Source organism: Leiobunum rupestre, chromosome 8 (genome assembly GCF_980474605.1).
Source record: "Leiobunum rupestre chromosome 8, qqLeiRupe1.1.hap1, whole genome shotgun sequence".
NCBI classification, from domain to species: domain Eukaryota; kingdom Metazoa; phylum Arthropoda; class Arachnida; order Opiliones; family Sclerosomatidae; genus Leiobunum; species Leiobunum rupestre.
This window is the reverse complement of record NC_143391.1, coordinates 22,780,432-22,786,604: the sequence shown is the minus strand read 5'-3', so window position 1 is coordinate 22,786,604 and position 6,173 is coordinate 22,780,432.

Genomic DNA, 6,173 nt, shown 5'->3' with positions numbered 1-6,173 from the left:
TGTTTTCGGTCCGTGTGCACGAAAAACAACTTTTGGGTGACGTTTGATTTCTTTAAAAACGTTGGAATTCGATAGTGTTGATCCGATCGCGAACAATTACGGGGCGGGTCGCCAATCTGAACAATGGAAGTAAAGGTATTTTTCCGGGTATACAATTGATTAATATGGCGAATGAAAAATGTATTTTTGGTACTGGTATACGAAAGTGTATGACCTTTTTTGGATATTTATTCTGCAGTACGCGAAATATAAATTTACGGAGCGTCTTGAGTATTCTTCGTCCCATACTGGAATCACCCAGAACTTATTTTTTACAGCTAACATTCAAGCTAATAGTAACATTAAATAAGCTACCCTAAAGACCTTTTCACACGAGCCAACTTTTCAAATCAAAATGCTGAGTCAGCAAAAATGGATCAGTGATCCATTTTTTTCTCGCGTACTTTTTTGGTGGATCAACTCATCGAACTTTTATTCACACGAACCAACTAGTTTACTCAACTCAAAGTTGACTCATCTAGTTGGATCAAAAAGTTGGCTCGTGTGAATAGACCTTAAGTCGTTAAATATCCATTGATTTACAATTTTCGACGGAAGACGAAACTTATAGCTAGTTATAAGATGGAGAAATAAACACTACCAAGGCGAAAGAAGGAGACTATACTACTCTTCCAGTCAAGGGATTTTCAGCTTATTTGTCCTCATTTGTCAAACGACTCTAATCCGTTACACCCAACCAAACAGTTCAATCGCCATTCCTTACGCGCAAACTACACCCAACCCCAAACTGTTAACTAAACCATTCGACGAGGTCCTGGAAAAATCCGCGGGTTACTCCCCCCAAGCGGGGAATCCGAACCTTTTTCGCGAATTGTCGAGGGCGACCGGAGAAGAATCTATTTCCGAGAGCTCTAAGCGGACCCGCGGATTTTCGACTATTGACTGCTGTCTATCGAAGCCCAGCGCCATTATATACGTTCTTTTTTTTTATTTCAATCCGAGCCACGAGAATAGACTAAGAAATCGAAAATTTGAATGCGAGCGAGCGAGAGAGAGACATTTTGCCTTCTTTAGTCATCGAGAGAAGTATTAAGCGGCGGAATGGATTGAATCGGGTGTCGAGCTGGTCCTCCATCCGTGAGAAGAAGCCGTTTAGTCGCTAGCCGCCTCCGTTCTGATTCAGAGAGGTCGAACCTCGTCCTCGAACTCCCCTCCCAAATGCATGGATACAACTACCGAATGTATTTGGTTCGACGGCTTTGGCGTCATCCACCTTCGCTCCCCCCGCGAGCCTAGAAAGGATTTGCGAGGAAACCAATACGTTATGCTGCTCAAAATTAAACTGCGCTTAAATAAGGAAATCGCAAAGAAGTAATATTTCCGAGAGCCAGGACCTGCAAGGTACTGTTTATATAGTGCTTGTTGAAATAAGGGAAACTTTTTACCTGTAAAGAGGACGTCGTGTTTTTGCTAAGGTTAATAAAAACCACCTATGGACTATAATGCAGTTTAAATTACGCGGAAAAGTAGAAAAGCCCATAATAAAAAGGGGGCAAAAAAGCTAAACCCTATCAAATTTAAAGTGATGATAAAACTCACAAAATACTCAGACCATTAGGTCTTCGAGGTTAAAATTAAAACGCGAAAATCGACGACGTGAGTGAACGTCGAAACATGTAGTGCCTTTATTGTTTTATTGTGTAAAAGTCGAAGTTTTTAAAACAATATGTAATTAAAATAGCTAGAATTTCCATTTTAATTTGTTTTGGACTCGAAGATCTATTTGGTCCGAGTCTTGCGTTTTAATTTTATTCTCGAAAGCCTATTGGTCCGAATATCATTATTTTAAATTTGTTAGGGTTTAGTTTTTTCTTGTTCCCTTTTTTATTTTGGTATTTTTGCTAAGCTTAATGTATAAAAAAAGCTACCTGGTTTAAAGGGAACACTTGTTAGATACCGTACACGTGAAAAGTTTTCATTATTTTAACAATCACTAATAAACAGTGACTTACAGGTCCTGGCTCTCGGAAATATTACTTCTTGGCGATTTCCTTGAAGATATTTTATTGAAGTGTTCATTGAAAAGATATTTAGCTGGGCGTTTAGAAGGTGGATAACTTCTAACATAGTTCTAATAAATACGAGGGGCTATCCACTTCCTCAAATTCTGTACACCGATTACAGCGAGTACAGCCTCTGGTAGTGGCTAAATATGTAGTCGATTACGTAATCACTTTAGTAGAGTCGAATAAATATAACTAAAACCATCTCGGCACGCGGTTTTCCTATAAAATATTTTAAGAACGGGTTTTCATTAGAGCAAAAAAACCAAAATTAAGGTTAGTTTTCACTAAAGCAAAAACGCGAAAATTAAGGATAGTTTTCACTAGATGAAAAACGCCACAGTTCAGGTTAGTTTTCACTAGAGGAAAAACGCCACAATTCAGGTTAGTTTTCACTAAAAAAAAACGTCACAATTTAGGCTAGTTTTCCACTGGAGCAAAAACGCCACAACTAAAACTAGTTTTCCACTCAAGCCAAAAATGGCACAATTAAGGCCAGTTTTACACTCGACCCCAAAATGCCACAATTAAGGCCAGTTTTACACTTGACCCCAAAACGCCACAATTAAGGCCAGTTTTCGCTCTCGAGCAAAAACGTCACAACTAACGCTAGTTTTCCACTCTACCCAAAAATGCCAAAATTAAGGCTAGTTTTACAATCGAGTAAAACGTCACAATTCAGGTTAGTTTTCACTAGAGAAAAACTTCACAATTAAGGTTAGTTTTATACACGAGCAAAAACGTCACAATTAAAGGCTGGTTTAAGGCTGGTTTACACTAAGGCGCTAACTTTTGAAATCCTCGTTAGGCCTAATAGAAAATTTTTGCGTTCACGCCCGCAGTCACAACGGTTTTGCGCTAGTGAAAACCAACCCTTACACTAAGGCAAAACCGCCGTGACGGGGGCGCTAACTTTTGAAATCCTCGTTAGGCCTAATAGAAAATTTTTGCGTTCACGCCCGCCGTCACGACGGTTTTGCGCTAGTGAAAACCAACCCTAAGGTTAGTTTTCCACTCGAGCAAAAACGCCACAACTAAAACTAGTTTTCCACTCGAGGCAAAAATGCCACAATTAAGGTTAGTTTTACACTCGACCCCAAAACGCCACAATTAAGGCTAGTTTTCCACTCGAGCAAAACCGCCACAATTAAGGATAATATTTTTTTTTGAGTTGACACTCGCCGTCGAGCTTGGAGGCGTTTTTGCCCAAGTGAAAACTAGCTCTAAAGATAGTATAGCCCTAGCAGGGAAGGTCAAGCTTCTGTTATTACTCACTCGTGACGCAACAGTCAAGAACGTAATAGAAAATTCCATTTTATGATTTATCATCATACTGCAAGGTATTCGCGACCGAAACGAGTCGAGGTGGCGTAACGGCGCTAGTTTCTCCAAAGTAGGGTCTACGATCTAGCTTCTGCTAGAGACAAATTAAGAAGTCTTAAGAAAGTTTTTTCTTTCTTAAATAAATGTATCAAAATATAAGCAAACGATGTAAAAATTACATTAAAATGCAAGTATCATTATTTATAAAGTCAAATTTACCTATAACGATGAGGAAAAACTAATAGCGGCTACTTAGGCCCAACATATCTTTTTTTTAATTATCATTGTAATTTAAATACATTTTGGAATTATTCGGCCCAAATAAGAAAACTTGTGTATGGGTCGTTTGGTTAGTAAAGTTTTAACTATATATCTATAACAAAACAAGTATAGAAGTTAAAAATAAAAAATTACAAAACACTTAATATCAATTATCGTACAATCAATATTTCTTATACGGGTAGTTTCAAAAGGTTATGCAAAAAATTTAAGGAGTTGTAGGGGGTGAGTTGAGAAGTATGCCTGTTTCTTTCCCATTTTCCTACGTTGAGTTAAAAGAGCGCCAGAGAGCTTCAAAGTGTGGCCTACTAGCCCCTGGAAGTAGGCTGCAACAAGCGCAAAACCAAGTGCAGGGAAACGCGAACATTAAGGTTTGGGTTCGTGTGATAGGTAAAAAAGGACTTTGTAACAAATCGAGGTAACCAGCGTAAAAAAGTAAACTTAAACAGAATTTAAAGTCCCTGCTTCTTGATTTGGCGCTTGTTGCAGCCTACTTCCAGGGGCTAGTAGGCCACACTTTGAAGCCCTCTGGCGCTCTTTTAACTCATCGTAGGAAAATATGATAAAAACAGGCATACTTCTCAACTCACCCCCTAAAACTAATTAAAATGTTTGCATAACCTTTTGAAACACCCTGTATAATGTAAATGAAGTTTAATTTCTGACGGGATCTGGTAACTTATTATACAAATATACACCTTGTGAGGACGCGTGATTGTGTGCGTGACACCTTCATACTTTTGGTGGAACTATTTTATTACCAATTTAAAGCGTGTGGAATAGTTATGACCAATTTTACTGTAATTATTCTTATTTATAAAAACATATAAAAGACTATATAGTAAGTATAAACATTTGTTCAATAGACAATACATTATAATCATTATAGAATAGAAAGGAGGGGTAGTCTATTGGTTTATTTATACATATTATAATTATTCTGTGTTGAATCTTTATCAAAGGTTGCAAGTAGTGTTGTTAATTTTCCGGAAAAATAAAATGCGGAAAACTTTCCGAAAATCGGAAAAATGAAAAATTTAATCATAAATTACTTTTTAAGGGTTTTTAATGTTTTTAACTTTTTATCGATATAAAATGTCTAATATCAGTAAACCTACTACAAAAAAATAATAGTGTTACATTGTTAATCAGTCTAGACTCTAGAGATTTAGTTTTACTTTCAGATTCGAAAAAATTAGGCGAAAATGCCGCTTCATTTAAATTTTCAAACAATATATTAGACTAATCATGGAATGAAAACTTTTTTTATTTCTTCGGAAAAATGTTCCGAGCGGGAAATTTTCCGACTTAAAACATTAGTTGCAAGTTTGATTTAAAAGCTCTGCCCCAAGATTTGCTAGCGTATTTCAGATAAGACCAAAATAAAATATGACGTAAAAAATACAAATTATAAGATGTATATATTTTTTTCACTATTTATTTAATATGAATATCCCAAATGAATGTAACACCTAATTTTTTTTTGTTTTTACATAATTTAATTCTATACGATTTCTTTTGCAAGCTGAGGAGTGGATTTTTATAGAATTTTATTGCGGGAGATTATGTAAGTGCATATAAAATGAAATATGTAATTTGTTTTTCCCACATTCAAAATTAGAAAATTTCTATCTAGCCATTTTTAACATTGTTTAAGTTTCAGCCTTCGCGAACACAGAATCAAAATATTTTCGCATAAAGGGTTAATGTACAGTAGAAATAATATTGGTCCATGGACAGTAAATTAAGAGGACAGGTTTTCGATAGCCTTCCACAGTGCATTTTATTTCTCCCCGAGTATCAATCAGCTCGAGAGACTCCGAGGGAGTCTTGCAAGGTCGTTTGTACCACGTGATTTTAAAATTTCAAAATGGCAATCTAATGCGGTTGATATTGTTACGTAATTTTTTTGCGCTTTATATTTTAATAATATTTAATTTTGGTTTTTTAATTCAATAAAAACTATCAACTGATATTTAGTATATCATATTTAATCTATATAAACGTGAAAAAATACCTTTTCTCGTAAAAATATACTTCGTGTTTATCTTTTTATTTTTTTCGAACAGTATCGTCCACTCTTGTTTTTTTCAAATAACCTTTGACGACTCCCTTAGTGTGATTGCTTTACGGGGGCTAAAAACCAGGCTTTTTAAAATCTACTATCCATGATTGGTCCTAGGATTATCCCTTGGGGTAATCCATAACTAATTACCTCATCGCCACTTTTTTTTTGAAGAAGAAACTCATGGTGTCGGCCAAAGGCCTTAGACACCAAAACCTCATCGCCACTTAAGGTTATATTAATTTATTTATTCAATGGCGAACCAAAGGGGGCGCACCGATAGTTTTCGGTCGCGAATAATCCCTCTAAGCTTAGTTTCTACTAGCGTGTGTTATAATTATTTTTTATTTTCAAACCTTTGTACCAGAAGTACCAAAGTTGAGTAACAAACCGTTACGCGCGCTAATGGAAACTAAACCTTAGGCCTGGCTTTCACTAGGGCA